This window comes from Dryobates pubescens, chromosome 9 (genome assembly GCF_014839835.1).
Source record: "Dryobates pubescens isolate bDryPub1 chromosome 9, bDryPub1.pri, whole genome shotgun sequence".
NCBI lineage: Eukaryota > Metazoa > Chordata > Aves > Piciformes > Picidae > Dryobates > Dryobates pubescens.
Window position 1 is genome coordinate 4,724,468 of NC_071620.1, and position 18,100 is coordinate 4,742,567.

An 18,100-nucleotide genomic window follows, 5' to 3' on the forward strand; every position below is an offset into this window, starting at 1 on the left:
CCAAACACCCTGCTATGGGCAGAGACACCTTACACTACAGCAGGCTGCTCACAACCACATCCAGCCTGGCCTTAAAATCCTCCAGGAATGAGGCTTCCACCACCTCCCTGGGCAACCTGTGCCAGTGTCTCACCACCCTCAGGGGGAAGAACTTCTTCCAAACATCCAATCTGAATCTACCCATTTCTAGTTTTGTTCCATTCCCCCTAGTCCTATCATACCTGACACCCTAAAAAGTCCCTCCCCAGCTTTCTTGTAGGCCCCCTTCAGAAACTGGAAGGCCACCGTAAGGTCTCCTCAGAGCCTTCTCTTCTCCAGACTGAATAGTCCCAACTCTCTCAGTCTGTCCTCATAGGAGAGCAGCTCCAGCCCTCTGATCATCCTCATGGCTGTTCTCTGGACACGCCGCAGCATGTTGAGATCCTTCCTGTAATAGAGGCTCCAGAACTGGATGCAGTACTCCAGGTGGGGTCTCACCAAAGCAGAGTAGAGGGGGAGAATCACCTCCCTTGACCTGCTGGCTCTGCTTCTCTTGACACAGCTTTCTGGGCTGCAAGTGAACACTGGTGGCTCATGTTGAGCTTCTCATCTACCAGCACCCCCAAGTCCTTCCTGCTTCTTCCTTGTTGACATAACCAAATAGTACAAATATTGACACTAATGCAATCTATTTGGTAAATTCCCTGCTCAACACTAAACATTTAACAGTTTCTAATAAGAAATATAATTTTTTTTTATTATTAAAATCAGTGTAACTTGAGTATCTGCCTCCTACTTCCATATTAAAGGACTACACCCTGTCTGTTCTTGTTACCACATACCAGAAATAGTAACACACCCACTACATGTCAGTTTAAAAATAAAAAAGACATGTTTTTCCTGACAGCCTTTACACAAGACTTGTTCTAAACTTTTTAGGTCAGTTTCAGAAATCTGATGCCTCTGATGCTGCATTATTTTCTGAAATGAAAAATTCACTATGGTAGCTTAGATATCAGACCTGTCAGATCATGTGTGAATTAAGATACAGGAGTGGGGGTGAACTAGGTTATGGGTCAGATTTATATGGCTTAGGGTAAACTACACTTAACCACAGAAGAGTTTAACTCTGATTAATTCACAGATATGTATTTTCAAATATAGTTGGAAGCAACTGTCCATGCAGTGGACACAATGGAAGTGAGCAACCATTAAGTAATACCTACGTCCTGTTGAGATTGTTTTACCCTGCTTTGTGTTTTCATTCTGCTTGTTAGTAACAAATGCAAGCAACATTTCCCTTCATGCTGTAGTTCAATTGCTTTGAAAGTGTGATGTGAAATCCAGTGCAATAAGAAATCTGTGATCAGATCTAGGAATAATTTGTTCTGATGTAAAGGACTTGATAAGTTTACTATTTCCACCTTTACTTCACCACTGCTTCTTGGCTCTAAATGAATTAATAAACCTTAGCGGCACTAACAAGAATTACCTAGGGCTTCAATCCACACCACTGCCCATGGCCACAGGCTTTTTTTCAGCTAGCCCAGCGTCCTCAGTTTCTTCTTTGGTTATGCTGTAAGAGTGCTGGTCTAGAGCTCAGTCACATTTGTGCCTGGCCATGGTTGTTTTTCATCTGGAGTCTGATTATCCTGCTTAATCTCAGACCTGCTCTGTCATGATGGACTTGTCCAGCAGTCACTGGATCTTGTAGTTTGTCTTGTAGGTTAATTTCACAGCAAACCTGTCTGATGATCTGGGCTCTTGCATGAAAGTAACCAGGATTTCTGGGCCTGTTTTGTTTACCTCATTTGAGTGTTGTGGGATGAATGCTTCAGTGTTTGCAGAGGTTATCCCTTTGGTTCCTTGCCCTTCAGGGAGCTGCTGGTTCTTGTTGTTCCATGACACCTGGTCTGTTGAGTTTTAGGATGTTTCTTACCTTCCACAAAATCTAGCTTTATCTTAGAAGTCAAAGAATTGCTTTCATATAATAAATAAATAAATAAATTTCTTAAACCCATTCTTTTCTGACTAATTAATGTCCTTGGCGTGACAAAAATTAAAAGCTCATTGGATCATTCTTTTTAAGAGACCCACATCTGCTTCCTTAAGAAAATCCTGCTCCTATTATTTTACAGACACAGTAGAGACACTTGTGTCCCTGTAAGTGGGACAAGTCTGCTACATTTTGTGTTCTATTTTATTGGCTTGAGCCTACCAATGATGTCCTGCAACACTTGTTATGAACTGCTGTACACGTCTTTCAAAGTCAAGCAATCCTGTTCGTGTTGTCCACAACGTATTTGCTATAAGCACTTGAGATGCGTTGCAATCTCTGACCCACTGTATGTGACGGGAAAGACAGACTTGACAAATGAAGAGCAGACTTTGACTTTTTTTCTGACAAATGAAGAACACAGACTGGCAGACAAATGAGAAATCTATTCTAGTCTCCTTTTAAAATGGATGAACCTGTCAGCAATCCTCTTGGTCAGATAAAAATTACCAATAAGCCTGAAGAGATAGCCTACCAAAGTTTAATGAATGAACTAATAGTAAGGGGGAAGAGCCAGTGTCATTCTAATGCAAGGGAAAGAGGTCATAGTGGTCAGCCTTGTCTACATGATGTGTAGTGGTGAGATGGTTTAATCCACCCGCACCCACAATTAAGCACAGCTAACCCAGTCGGAGAAGTGAATGAAGGCTGTATTTTTACAAGCAATAACAAAATGCAATGAATATATACAAAATATACACTATTCACAATATTATACAAGAATTTACAGGAAATAACACAACACAGGAAAAATCCCCCTCGCAGGAGGATCCCACCTTGGGTTCTCCCCAAACCCCTCTCTCCCTTCCCTTTCCCCTCCAGTTAATTAGACGAAAAAGGAGCAAAAGAGAGAGAAGGATATTGAGGGAAATTCATTAGCTCAAAGCTTTGCTAGAGAAAAACTAGTATGCTTATCTTATCAGTTTCAGTCCAGGGTCAGCTGCATGCACTCTGGCCAAGAAACAAAAGACAGACAGACTGAAGCTGGAGTGAGGGAGATAAAGAATGTCAGAGACAGGCTGGACTGATGGGCAGGGTCCAACAGTACGAGATTGAACACATCCAAGTGCCAGGTTCTGCACATTGGCCACAGCAACCCCATGCAGTGCTACAGGCTGGGGTCAGAGTGGCTGGAGAGCTGCCAAACAGAAAGGGACCTGGGAGTACTGGTTGATAGCAGGCTGAACATGAGCCTGCAGTGTGCCCAGGCAGCCAGGAGGGCCAATGGCATCCTGGCCTGCATCAGGAACAGTGTGGCCAGCAGGAGCAGGGAAGTCATTGTGCCCCTGTACTCTGCACTGATTAGGCCACACCTTGAGTCCTGTGTCCAGTTCTGGGCCCCTCAGTTTAGGAAGGATGTTGAGTTGCTGGAATGTGTCCAGAGAAGGGCAACAAAGTTGGTGAGGGGTTTGGAACACAAGCCCGATGAGGAGAGACTGAGGGAGCTGGGGTTGCTTAGCCTGGAGAGGAGGAGGCTCAGGGGAGACCTTATTGCTCTCTACAGCTACCTGAAGAGAGGTTGTGGACAGGTGGAGGTTGGTGTCTTCTAGGCAACCAGCACCAGAACAAGAGGACACAGTCTCAAGCTGCATCAGGGGAGGTTTAGGCTGGAGGTTAGGAGGAAGTTCTACACAGAGAGAGTGATTGCCCATTGGAATGGGCTGCCCAGGGAGGTGGTGGAGTCACCATCATTGGAGGTGTTCAGGAGGAGACTTGATGGGGTGCTTGGTGCCATGGTTTAGTTGATTAGGTGGGTAGGATAATAGGTTGGATATGATGATCTTGAAGGTCTCTTCCAAGCTGATCTGTTCTATTCTATTCTATTCTATTCTATTCTATTCTATTCTATTCTATTCTATTCTATTCTATATTTGCTATGGTACATCTCCCATCTGACCAATGAAATTAATTTAGAATTAATCTTTGTTTTCCTTTTTCCACCCAAACATTCAGCCAGAGAATTCTGCAGCTATCCTTTTCTTAAAGGAACAGCCTAAACTGTCACAGATGCCAGGTGCCAAAGCAAGAAGCATGCTCACTTTTTTATAAAGCAATTGTAATTTAAGAAATCATTGCAGTGGAATGTCATTTTGAGAACTTGATGATTGTTTTCTGGAAGAAGTATATTCACCAGTTGGAGATAAGTCACTTTGCATAGCTTCTGGCAAGTTTGTGACACAGCTATTGAATCATAAGTGAACAAAACCAGAGCCTTCACAAAAGTCCACTAACTCTGGCCCATGTGACATCCTTGGAAGGAAGCAGGGAATAAGCTGATGCTGTCACTCAATAGTACAAAGCAACTAATTGGCAGGAGGAAGGAAAAAAAAAAAAAGTTCATCCCTGTCATCTAGAGATAGATAGTTACCCATTTAGTCCAAAAAGAACTGTTCATGATGTAAGTGGCTGCAGTATGAGTGAATGCTGATCAAGTTAGCTATGATATGCCTCCACAAAATGCATTGGAAGCCAAGGTATCACAAGTAATCCTTAAAACCCAGAACAGTTTTGACAGGAAGCAGACACTTAGATACAACTGTGACTCTGGACTAATGATCACAATAGGTACTTCCTCTGATAGAGGGTAGAAACTTTCATATGAACAGGAAACTTAAGATAACAGCCACTTCTCTGTTGAAAGAGAAGGGATTTCTCTCCATAGACCCAGCATTTCACTGTCCTATTTCCAGCTCAGCTGCTCTGCCTCAGCCTGGAACAAAAGATTTGCTCTCAAATGCACATCATTAGCCTGGTTTATGTTAATTCAGGCTGGTATGTAAAATTCTTTCCATATCTATCACAACGCTGTTAAACTGTGAGGAAAAATATGGTAATACATGTCATATTTCTACTAACATGTAGATAGATAGTTAAAATGCCTGTCAGTTGCATCAAACTGCAGTCAAATAGCAAACACAATTCATCCAACAGCACACAGTGTTAGGAGTGTTTAGTATTTTAAACACATGTAGTCTAGTATTTTAAACATATTGCAAAAGAAGTCTTTGCTAATAGCAGGCAAAATGCAGAAAAAAATAGTAACAGAGCCATCAATAATACACAAGAGCATAGGACTATAGGTTGGTCATCAATTCCAAAGTGGTTTATTTATGTTGCTTGATTTTTTTTTTTCAGTATGAAAGGCTACCTTATCCCTTATTTCCTGGTCACATTTTTTGAACTCTAACATTATCTACCTGCAAAATACCTGTCACAAATGTAGTAAACCCTAGCATTATAAACCACGGAAGACAGATTTCGCTCACGTTTGTACAATTGAAAACAAAGTTCAGCAGCTATACTCTTTACCAAGTAACAGGAGAATAGAATAGAATAGAATAGAATAGAATAGAATAGAATAGAATAGAATAGAATAGAATAGAATAGAATAGGAGTAGGAGTAGGAGTAGGAATAGGAGTAGGAATAGGGATAGGAATAGGAATAGGAATAGGAATAACCAGGTTGGAGAAAAGAATGGAAGAGAATAGAATAGGAATAGGAATAGGAATAGGAATAGGAATAGGAATAGGAATAGGAATAGGAATAGGATTAACCAGGTTGGAGAATAGAATAGAATAGAATAGAATAGAATAGAATAGAATAGAATAGAATAGAATAGAATAGAATAGAATAGAATAGAATAGAAATAGAAATAGAAATAGAAATAGAAATAGAAATAGAATAGGAATAGAATAGGAATAGAATTAACCAGGTTGAAGAATAGAATAGAATAGAATAGAGTAGAGTAGAGTAGAGTAGAATAGAATGGAATGGAATGGAGTGGAGAGGAAGAGGAAGAGGAAGAGGAAGAGGAAGAGGAAGAGGAAGAGGAAGAGGAAGAGGAAGAGGAAGAGGAAGAGGAAGAGGAAGAGGAAGAGGAAGAGGAAGAGGAAGAGGAAGAGGAAGAGGAAGATAATTAACTAGTTTGGAAAAGACCTTTGAGATCATCGAGTCCCACCTGTTAAGGAGATAACTTCTTCAAAGTATGAATTCTGGGGACTTCCCAAACATGCTGAAGTACTGCTTGGATGCCCACATTAAACATGTGAGTCTGTATCAAATGGAAGTTTTGATATGCTCTGTGGGAAGTTCCCAAGAATGTCCATAAACTCTTTAGTATCTTTATCAATGATCTGGATGAGGGGATTGAGTCCATCATTAGTAAGTTTGTAGATGACACCAGTCTAGGGGCAGGTGTTATCTGTTAGAGGATGGGAGAGCTCTGCAGAGGGACCTTGACAGGCGGGCACACTAACATGTACCATGTACCAGATAACTAACACCTGTTAGCACAACTAACAGGTACCATGTACCATTCACCTGATGCTTGGTGATCTAGAGAGGATTCCTTCATTACATCTCTGCCCAGCTAAAAGACAGGCAGGGCAGAGAAGGGAATATTTCACTTGGAAGGGACCTGCAATGATCATCTAGTCCAACTGCCTGACCAATTCAGAACTCACCAAAAGTTAAAGCATGTTGTTAAGGACATAGTCCAAATGCCTGGGGCATCAACCATCTTTCTAGGAAGCCTGGTACAGTGTTTGGCCATCTTCTGGGCAAAGAAATGATTCCTAATGTCCAGTCTAAGCCTCCACTGGTACAACTTTGAACATTCTATCACTGGAGCAGAGATCAGCACATCCTCTTCCACATACCCTTCTCAGGAAGCTGTAGAGAGCAACGAGGTTACCTCTCAGCTTCCTTTTCTCCAAACCAGACAAACCCAAAGTCCTTAGCTGCTCCTCACAGGTCATTCTTTCCAGCCCTTTCACCAGCTTTTTTGCCATCCCTTAGATGCATTCACATCCTTTTTGACATTGACATCCTTCTCAATTGTGGGGCCCAGAACTGCACACAGCACTCATGGTGAGGCAGCAACAAAGGTTCACCTCATGTTGGCTATAGCATGGCTCTAGGGGAACGGTACTAAGCAGCAGTGTAGATCTGCAGACATCTTTGCTAGCCTGAGAGGGAAGAAAGTTGCTCTTTGGCTGGATCTACCCTGCAGCAGAAATTTCAGAGATACTACTGGCAGGCAAGGGTTCATGGTCACTTGGCTCATACCTCTCATTATTACAAGGACATTGAGTGCTTTACCCAAACTGAAGTTTTTATCTCTCTGCCTCAAAGGCTACCTTGCTGCACTGTCAGCATACATGATTTGTGTGTTTCATAATGAGCCAAACACAAAGTATGTCTTCCTCTGGACTGCCTGAATGAAACTGGAGGAAAGCTGCTCAGCATTAACTGCTTGCAGCAATGGTGAAACCCCGAAGCAAAGTAGTGACCTGAGAGGAATTATTTTGTTTATGTCAGTTTAGATGCTCTGTTTTGCTCTCTCAGTAACTGTTCTAACTACTTTTGTGTTTTGATCAATTTGATCATTGATAAAGATACTAAAGAGTTTATGGACATTCTTGGGAACTTCCCACAGAGCATATCAAAACATCCATTTGATACAGACTCACATGTTTAATGTGGGCATCCAAGCAGTACTTCAGCATGTTTGGGAAGTCCCCAGAATATCATAGAATCATAGAATCAACAAGGCTGGAAAAGACCTCAAAGATCAACAAGTCCAACCTGTCACCCAACACCTCATGACTACTAAACCATGGCACCAAGTGCCATGTCCAATCCCCTCTTTAACGCCTCCAGGGACAGTGACTCCACCACCTCCCTTGGCAGCCCATTCCAATGGCTAACAACTCTCACTGTGAAGAGCCTAAACTTCCCCTGGCACAGCTTGAGACTGTCTTCTGGGAAAAAAAAGGACTTCTACAGGAGCTCTTTGTATAATAAAATACCTGACTTGAACCCTTGTCATGATTCCCATCCAGTCAAATGTAGGTACATCCACACTGCAAACCCGGCAGTTTCCCAGCAAGCAAATGACTTGAGTGCTGAGTGATGCTTGTAAATCAGACATCAAATATGCAGATCTTGTGACATGGCAACTGAAATGCACATTTTAAACAGGTATGTTCTCATTGAAGCATTTTGTGTTTAGGTGTTTCCGAATACCGCCAGCGTGTGTGCTTTTCACAACTGGACTATGAAGTCACTCATCAAAGTTTCTAAGTTTGTGCCTTTGTTTTGTTTTTTTCCTGGAGAAGTGAAATGAAAACTAATAGGCCTGTACACATGTGGCAATGTCAGCAGGGCCACAGAGTTATGGCTGACAGTAAAAACTGCCCTGATATTACTGGGCATAGAGTGACTCAGGAAGCTGGTAACGGTCAGAGCCTCACACTGCACACTGGATGGACCTGTGTTTTACAGAAAGCTGGCACTTCCACAGCAAGGTAAAATCATAGTATCATAGTAACAGTCATGGTTGGAAGGGACCACAAGGATCATCTATTTCCAACCCCCCTGCCATGGGCAGGGACAACCCACACTAGATCAGGCTGGCCACAGCCTCATCCAGCCTGGTGTTAAACACCTCCAGTGACGGGGCCTCAACCACCTCCCTGGACAACCCATTCCAGGGCTTCACCACTCTCATGGTGAAGAACTTCCTCCTCACATGGAGGAATGATTAATGCATAGTAGAAGCCAGAGAGAGTTCATGTAAATACATATTAACTGAGATGCAGTTTCTTGAAAATGAACTGAAATTAAAGAAAATATTTAATAACATAATGTATAAAACATGACCACCACTTTAATGTATAAAACATTTCCCCAACTTAGCTACTGCAGGAATCAGGCCTCCAAGCAGCACAGACTTTATTTGCAATGTCTTTACTCCCCTTTGTGTGGCTGTGAATAATTTTAAATAGATTTGATTTCAAAAAAAGAGAGATATTATCCAAATCCAGTAAACTCTTGAGTTCTGTCATCAGACTGCTGAACAATGTGGTTCACAGAAGACGCTGGAGTAGAAACAGGCTCTTCTTCCTGTGACACCTGTGAGAAGCTCACTGAAGGAACTACATCCTCTTATTTCTACTTCATACGAGAGATTTGGAAAACTCATTATTCCTCTACATCTTCTGCAGCAAACCAGTCTTGGTGATTCTGTGATATACCTTTCAATGGAGTAAAAAAAAATAAAGTTGAAAATAATGACAATGCAGGGCAATTAAACTGTTGTTCAGTTCTGAAAATATCTTTTCTTATTTAACAAATTGATTCATTTAGCAAAGATCTTCCAGTTCCAACCAACACCTGGCTTCAAAATACTTTGCCTGCTCCTCTACTCCAGCTAGAAAGTGAGAGAGTGGATTGCTGTGCCCCAGTGGGAGTGCTACAAAGGTGCCTGAAAGACCATAGCCACTTTCTGAGGAATGAAACTGGGCACTCTACATCCCCTGCCATACTCCAACAGTGGTTCATTCTCAGGCAGTTTGGTCACCATGAGGTGTTCAGCCCGGCAATCCTCAGTCCCCATGTGGACAGCTTGTTCACACAACATCCACTCTGTGGGTAGCAAGGCCAGTGTTTAAGAGCAACTATTACACACCCTGCTTCACAAGTCTTATTCCAGACATCAATAAACAATACTAGTTTAAGTGTCCTAGCATCGGTGTACAAACTGGAGCATATCCTTCTACTATTTACTATATGTACTCCTGCTTAGTTAACTCAGTGTGGCACTGGCCCTGAAGCACAGCTTGTGTATCAGTTGTAAATGGTGGATCCAGCAGCTTGGCCTGAATTTGTTCTCATCATTAATGGGGCAATGCCAATGCAAAATCACAAGTCATAAACAGACATGCTTACTTACAACTGGTAACAGCGCTATAGAAAGAAATAAAACACTTTTTAAAAGCTCATTTCTCTGCAATTAAATTCTCCAATTTTTAGTTTGTTTTTTTTTTTTTTAATTGACTTCTTTCAGTCTAGACAAAGAAAATGCAGAAAGATGTCCCAAGTTTTTATGCCTATCTACTTCAGAGCAACTTTACAGGATTTATATTTAGTTGAAGAGTGTTTCTAGGGGCGGTAAGTCAGGTAAAAGCTTCCTTCTGTAACATCTAAATGTTTGCCGGATTTTGACAACTGCTTAAGACAAATGAGACCCTACGACAGTCCTCATGAACAAAATGCTGCGAGTAGCTTCCATTTGGATCAAAAGCAAACATCGTTTGCTGGCGCCGCTCTCTGTGAGCCCTCGTAAGGGTCAAGGCTGGATGCACTTTTACTACTTTTAATGAAAATTAGTACAATTTTCAACGCACCAGCTTGTTGCTGGTCCTTTTCTCAACGACACCAAGCGATGCTGATGTGCCGTCGACAGGCAGGACTAGGCTAACAAATAAAACCGTCGGTCGCCTTTCATCGCGCCCAAGTTTTGCTTCCCGATCTGAACTCCCCTTACCCCACGGCTGCCATGCATAAAGCTGCTCACAGGAAGGGGGCTCCGCAGCCCGCTGGGCGAACACGGGCCCAACACACCACCAGTCCCCCGGTCTCTCGGGCCGCAGCATCTGCACGTCTTTCGGCGCCGCTGCCCGGGTCGCTCTCAGCAGCCGGCACCGCTCGCCCTACAGCTTCTACTGGCACCAGCGGGGCCGCCTCGGAGAGCTCCCATTTCGCCCCGCGGGGCTCCCGCCGCGGGCGCGGCTCCTCACCGCTGCCGCCCCGCCCCTGCCCCGCAGCGTATCCGCACCCCGGCCCGCAGCGGGGGGCGCCCGCGGGCGGCGGGAGCGCGGGCGCGGGGGTGGCCGAGGAGCGGCGGCGGCAGCGCGGGCGCGGGGGTGGCCGAGGAGCGGCGGCGGCGTGAACGCGGCTGCAGAGCACCAGCGAGGCGCGGGAGCGGGAGCGCCGCGCCCGCCGCAGCCACCGGAGCCGGGCGAGGAGCGAGCCCGGCCTCCCGGAGCCGCCGGGGAGAGGCTCGCAGCCCTGTGGGGAGCCAGAGAGAGGCCCCTCGCCGAAAGCGCAGCCTCCCCCCCACCATATCCCTCCCTCCCTTCCCGGCCCGCCGCCTCCGTCCGCCCCCAGCGAAGAGAAACAAAACAAACCCCCGGCACCGCCACGTTCTCCCGCCTGCTCTTGGCATTTTTTTTTTTTGTTTGTGGTGTTTGTTTATTTTTTTTTATTGGGGGGGCTCTCCTGCCGGACTGACTTGCACCGTCTCTATAATTTCTCTTCCCCTCGTTTTGGTTTTCGGTTTTTGTTTTTTTTTTTTATACACCCCTTGCTTCCAAATCCTGTGTCTGTGTGTTTCAATACTATCACAACCTCTGATAAGATTAGATCTTTTTATATACCCTTCCTCCTCCTCTCTGACCCCATCCAACACCCCTTGTTAAGGTGAGTTGTGTCTTTTCATCACTTTTTTTCCTCGTGTGTTGTGTTTTTTTTTTGTTTGGGTTTTTTTTGATCTTGTGGTGGATTTTGTTTTTTGTTCCCCCCCGCTTAGGGCAGGGTTTGGGGAGGAGGGGATGTGAACGAGAGAAATTCGTGGGGAGTCAGGCATGTTTGCAAAGCCTTATTTTCCCTTCTGCAGCCTCAGCATCATTCCGGAGTGCTCCCTTTTATCCCAAGGATGTAGCTAGCTGATGAAAGTGGGGAACTACTCTTCCATAGCACTGCATGCTTGAGAGCCACAGCAACAGCAGGGGGGAGGAAAAAAAAAGGCAGATGCTCTTTTTTTCCTTCAACCCCCTTCCCCCCCCCGCCTCCCCATTGCCTCCTCCTTTCTGTGTTTTGCTGTTTCGTGGCTTTTTTTTTGGTGTGTGGTGTTTGTTTTTTTCCCTCTCTCCCCCCACCCCCCCTTTTTTTTTTTTTTTGGTGTGTATGTGTTGGGTTTCTGTTTTTAAGCAATACACGAGGGACTTCGAAAGAATTGCATGTGATGTTGGGGAAGTAAGTGTGTGTGCATGCACGTGTGTCTTGAGTGTGTATGTGCGTATGTACGTGTGAAGTGTATTTGTATTTTGTGTTTCTAGGATGATGAGTGTGGTAAAGCTTTTGAACAGCCACAGTACACAGTGCGAGGAGCATGGCAGAGGCTGATGATGGAGAAATCGGTCTGGCATGCAGTAAAGCTACAGAGCTTTCCACAGAGTTCAGTCCCTTGTGCTCCACAACATCTTTCCATAGAACCTTACTGGCACTCCTGGCTTCCCAGCGGAGGAGTGCCGAGGGAGAAAACTTTAGGGCTAACGTAAATTGATGGCGTTTCTGTGCGTTCGGCAGCCTGAGACAGCGTTATTCCAGGAATAAGTGGGGGAGATAACATTGTGATCCAGAACAAATGGGTCGTTTGCTGTCCCCTACACTGGTCAATGAGTAAAAGATGAACCATTATTAATAGCTTGATGAGCCCGGTTTACTCCCCAGTTCCAAAGTTGGTTTAGAGGTGTTTTTCTTCAGTTGTTCGACTGACTCTGTTCCTATTGCGACCAGAAATGTGGTTCTACAGTAAACCAGTCTATTACAAATCTGCTGGGGAGCCATTTATTATTCAGAAGGAATCAAGTAATTCTTTACCTGTTTCATGGATTGTCCCACAGTTGTTTAGCGTGCTTTTCAATTGTATATTTTGCCCGTGTGTGTGAAGTGGGGGTGACACAAATTTTAGTTGCATTGTAACAGGGAGTAAAGGCATAACTGGAAGGGTCACATTTGCAAAGTTTCATTTAATATAAAGCAAAATAACAGCCCCTAACTCTTTTTCGTGGATTTTTTTCACACCTCCCTTGTTTGTTTCAAAACAAGCAGATGATTTTGCTTAAGAACTTGGAAGGAAAACTACTTCACAGTGTTACAGTTTCAAATATTTGGCTCTCAAAATGATTACACTTGTTTAACTGAAACGTGGATTTGCTTATGAAATCTAGTGGATCCAAAGTACATGAAGTAGCACTTGGTGTAGATACAGTTTTCTGACAGGTTGAATCATTTTTCCATCAGAAAGTTTACAAATACATTGGAAAGGTTGCTGTCACCTGTGTTTGGAGGCCTTCATGATGTGTGGATACAGGAAGATTTCATGTTGCCTTGTCTAGTTAATGCAGTCCCAAATCAACCTATCTTTCTGCATGCTGTGTAGATAATGTTCAACAAAAATGAGCATGCATGGAAATAGTCTTGTAGTATCAAGAGTCATTTCATCATTTATTTTCTTGTTAGCCTAAATTAAAAGATTTTACACAAGTTTGCCTTGGGATTTTTTTTTTCTGCTGTGTCTGGCTGATGTGAAAGCAGAAAGCATGCTCTCACTCATGCCATTTATAGTGCTTGTTAGCAGCATGGGGAGAAACACCTGAGTGTGCTACATACGTTGTCCCTGAAGGTATGCAGGAGTGAGAAAAGAGAGAGAAAACCAGCATGGTGTACTAGCAGTTTAAAGACATAAATAAGGTTGATGCATGTTAGCTTGTCAGCTGCTTTTCTGCTGAACCTTGATGACTGGCTAAATACATTTCCTTGGTAAGCACTACAGTTTTTCTGATTTGATGGATTTTGCTGTTAAAATCACATGTGTCACAGGAGAACTCATGGTATGCTGATAAAAGTCAAGCCTCCTCATTTTAATCCAGAGCAGGCTGAAATACCCACAACTCCTGCTGAAGTCACTAGGAGTTACTTGTGTTCAGCGTTCATCAGGATCGTTTCCTTCAACGTGTCAGGATTTAGGGTATTTCCAAAGGATACAATTGCCAACGTGTCTGTGACATCTCATTTTGTTTAGGTTTTACACGGGGTGCATACAGTCAGTTTATGAGTAAAGGTTTTCTTTAACCACAGTAACGGTAAAATACGTTAGGAAATGTAAACTTTCAGCCTTGTTTTTTGACTCACGGGCTTTTAAAGAGGATTTTCTTGGTATCCTTTATCTGTTTGTGAAAAGGCACTGTTCACTTCAGAAATCCATGCACTAAATTCCCTACTCTGGTTGATTAGCTGTTGGCAGCGGTGAAGGAAAAATACCAAACACCCGGATGGAGTGTTTGTACAAATCAAAACAGCCAAGAAAACCCCAAACAAGCAAAAACCCCCACAAACAAACAAACAAAAAAGGCAAGTTACGTAGTTTTGGGTTTTGTTACGTCTTTTTTTTTGTCATAACAACTGAAAGACCTGAGTGCTTTCAGCTGGTTGTGAAAATGCTGAAGCAAGGTAATGCTGAGTTTGATCTGATGGTCGTTCTCATTGATGTGAATGGCAGCACACCAACACTTAGATTATTCTGCAATGTACTAACCTAGATTAAATGGGCCTTTAATTTATGCATTGAGGCCTGGATAAAAGCCTCAAACCTTGGATTTGTTCACCTCTAAAGCCTTTTTTTTTGGCTCTTGAAGCAAGCCATAGAAAGCTGTAGTGCTATAAACAAAGTAATGGAGGGAGAGTTAAGAAGTCATTGACTTTGTGGATCTTATTGCTGTAAAAGTTAAGTGGGATTTCTCCCTACTGTTAGCCAGCATTTGCTTTATTATTACACAATATCTGAAATACTTAGTTTGATGTGTTTTTATTCACTGCATGTGGTGATTTCACTTGTGTGTTTTGTCTTGTCCTGAAGTACAAGTACCCATCAATAGCATTTGCTGCAGGGCGAAAAAATGCTCTTTCCTTTGGGCATACTTATTGAGGCAGCTCTACTGGTCCTGTGTTTTCTTACATTTTTAACAAGTGAGACCAAAAAACTGCCACAGTGCTGCCTGGGATTTTTGTGAATGGGTTACAAGAGTATTATCTATATCCATGCAGAGTACAATTACAAAATAAATTCCTAAGCAGCAGCATAATCCATCTGAAAACAAATGAATTCATCTTTCTCTGTAAATCTCTCTGCCATTACCAAGTTTCAAACAGTACTGTGTGTTTCAATCTGAGTGTGTGTTTGTGATTTTAAAATGCTTAGATGAATGAGAGTACTTTATGCAAGGCTGACTTTTTGCTTGCATTTTGTCTGCTAGAAATACAAGCTTTGCAATTATTATTTTTTTAAATGCTCTACTTGCTTCTATGTAGAAGAAAGTATTTTCCTTCTAGGAACCATGTGTAAATGAAAAGCTAGGTGCTGAACAGAGCTTCAAGCAGTTACCTTCCCAGCCTTGGCGAATGTGGATGAGTGTCAGAGGTAGCGAGTGCTTGGGCATGGCAGGCAAAGGAGGAGCGTGGCTTGTGGGAAAGCAAAGTTATCTGTCTGGTGCTGGAGCAGCTGTGTGCTTCAGGGCTAAACCAGCAAGTCACTTCCTCACCCTTAACAATATTAACCCTCTCAGCCTGGCAGTTCGTGTTCAGTGATCTGCTTGGTTTTCTCTCTGTTTTAGTGTAGATATGGATGACTTAATTATAGTCTGGTCATGCTAACACAGCTCTCTGATGAGAACTGTTCGTAGGAGGCCAAATGGAAAATAATGGTGGAGCAGAGTCTCCGGCTCTAGTGCTTCCTCCTTGTAGTATGTTTTCATCTGTGCCAATTTTCTCCCTGGATTTGCATCCAGCTATTACACCCTACTTGCTGGAGGCTGCTTGGTGTGGAGAGAAGTGTTTGTAGGAAGGAGGGGGGGGTGGAAAAAATTGTTACTGCTGGAAAACACGATGTAACAGCTCCACCAACTCCAACCAAATGCAGGAGTATCTGTAGTGTTGTAGGTAAAACAATTGGAATTTGATGTAAATACGAGATTTCATGCTTCATGAAACATAACTTCATAAAACATAATTCAAAGGAAACGCTCGTTTCAGAATGAGCCCTGGTATCAGTGAGTCCCTGTGCCTATTCTTTTCCCGTGGGGTCTGTTTGGAGCAGCCCAGTTAATTCCTGGTTGCAGTGGAGTGGGGCAAGTTTCTCAAACTGGTAATTTTTACTCCACCCTTTTAACTGGGTACCTATTCCAGCACTGCAGAGGTGTATGTAACAAGAATTAAGCTTTTTTTTTTTTTCCTATAGGTCAAAATATATAATGCACTATTGATTTCTGCTAATGGACAATGCTTTTAACAGGGTATAGGAATCCAGTTGTCTTGATTACGGATCTCTTTATCTTGCGACATTCATGACTTTCTCGTCTGTGTATTAGAGCCTGTTAAGTGTCCACTGTATTTAAGTATGGCTGGGTTGGGCTGCCCAGGGAGGTGGTGGAGTCACCATCCCTGGAGGTGTTCAAGAAAGGATTGGATGTGGCACTTAAAGCCATGGTTTAGTTGTCATGAGGTGCTAGGTATTAGGTTGGACTTGATAATCTCTGAGGTCTTTTCCAACCTGTCTGACTCTATGATTCTCTCATTCTATAAGGAGGCAAACTGCTTGTTTTCTTTAAATGATAAGACAGATTCTTCTATCTGTTCTTTCTTTTTTTTTTTTATTTTGGGGGGGGAGAGGGGGTTGCACAACTTATTTGATTAAAATTTGTCTCTCAGTTGGCTTTAAAATAGTTAGAAAGGTGCTTTTTATTTTTAGACAGTCTTTTCTGTATGCATTTAAAAAAGAGAAGGTTTAGTTTCATAATGAAGTTTTAGGATAGGCCACTAAGGTCTGATGAGAGCTCAGGTCTCTTAGTAACTTGTTACTATCATGCTTTCATTAATATAAATGGCATATATAGTGACAAGGGCTTCTTCAAACTCAGTGGTACTTTGCATATAACAGTTTCTTTTATAATGAGTCACCTGAAGCTCCCCTAAAGATTTATATTTATTAAAAAAAAAAAAAATCTGCATTGAAAATATAAAAATCTTAAGCAAATCAAACGGGTAGAGGTATTTGAGCTGTTGTATCACAGTATCACCAAGGTTGGAAGAGACCTCAAAGATCATCAAGTCCAACCAGTCGCCACAGACCTCATGACTAGACCATGGCACCAAGTGCCACGTCCAGTCCCCTCTTGAACACCTCCAGGGACGGTGACTCCACCACCTCCCTGGGCAGCACATTCCAATGGCGAATGACTCTCTCAGTGAAGAACTTTCTCCTCACCTCGAGCCTAAACTTCCCCTGGCTCAGCTTGAGACTGTGTCCTCTCATTCTGGTGCTGGTTGCCTGAGAGAAGAGACCAACTCTCTCCTGGTTACAATCCCCCTTCAGGTAGTTGTAGACAGCAATGAGGTTTCCCCTAAGCCTCCTCCAGGCTCCCTCAGCCTCTCCTCATAGGGCTTGTGCTCAAGGCCTCTCCCCAGCCTTGTTGCCCTTCTCTGGACACGATCAAGTGTCTCGATGTCCTTCTTAAACTGAGGGGCCCAGAACTGGACACAGGACTCAAGGTGTGGCCTAAGCAGTGCTGAGTACAGGGGCACAATGACCTCCCTGCTCCTGCTGGCCACACTGTTCCTGATACAGGCCAGGATGCCACTGGCCTTCTTGTCCACCTGGGCACACTGCTGGCTCATGTTTAGGTGTCTGTCAATCAGCACCCCCAGGTCCCTTCCTGTTTGGGAGCTCTCCAGCCACTCTGACCCCAGCCTGTATCTCTGCATGGGGTTGTTGTGGCCGAAGTGCAGCACCCAGCACTTGGACTTGTTGAATACCATCCTGTTGGACTCTGCCCATCTGTCCAGTCGGTCGAGGTCCCCCTGCAGAGCCCTTCTGCCCTCTAACAGATCAACAACTCCTCCCAACTTGGTGTCATCTGCAAATTTGCTGATGAAGTGATGCTGCTGTAGAATAAACCAGCCGTGATGATATGGTTCCTTTAAGGAGTATCACTCATCTAGGCAAGCTCAGTATAAAAGATCTACAAACCATCCTTAGCAGTTTGGGGAAATACCTTTAGGTCACGATGGCTGCTTCAGTAATCTGGGTAGAGATACAGCAATACTCTGTGACAACATGGTAAAAGACAGGCAGCATAATCTGGGAAGTAAATAGGGCCCTGAAGGGGGGCGCTCAGAAAACCTCTCAGGAAAACCAAAAATAGTTTCTCTTTCTGGAGGCGAGGTCAGCATGCAGCCATAAGCTTCCTTGGATTTAAGGGCTGCTTCTATACATGACATAATATTAGTGGTTTACCAGCCACTATATAAACCAGCAGAGGCTGTAACAGGAGCAGAAAGGGAGAACTTCACAAGTGCAATACACTTTGACTTACAGCAATGAATGGGAAATGGTTTAGACTCAAAAATTATGGAAATTCAAAGTTAAGGCTTATGTTGCACTT

The 18,100-nt window shown here is 43.4% G+C and overlaps 1 protein-coding gene across 2 annotated transcripts in view; it reads left to right on the forward strand.

Moving 5' to 3' along the window:
• The first annotated feature begins 10,745 nt into the window (after positions 1–10,745).
• The window catches only part of LOC104299421 (poly(rC)-binding protein 3), a 588,572-nt gene continuing 581,217 nt past the window's right edge, over positions 10,746–18,100 (forward strand). For both annotated transcript variants that reach the window (XM_054164280.1, XM_054164281.1), the window contains exon 1: positions 10,746–11,300. The gene's annotated coding sequence lies outside the window, so the exon portion shown is untranslated. The remainder of the gene's footprint in view (positions 11,301–18,100) is intronic.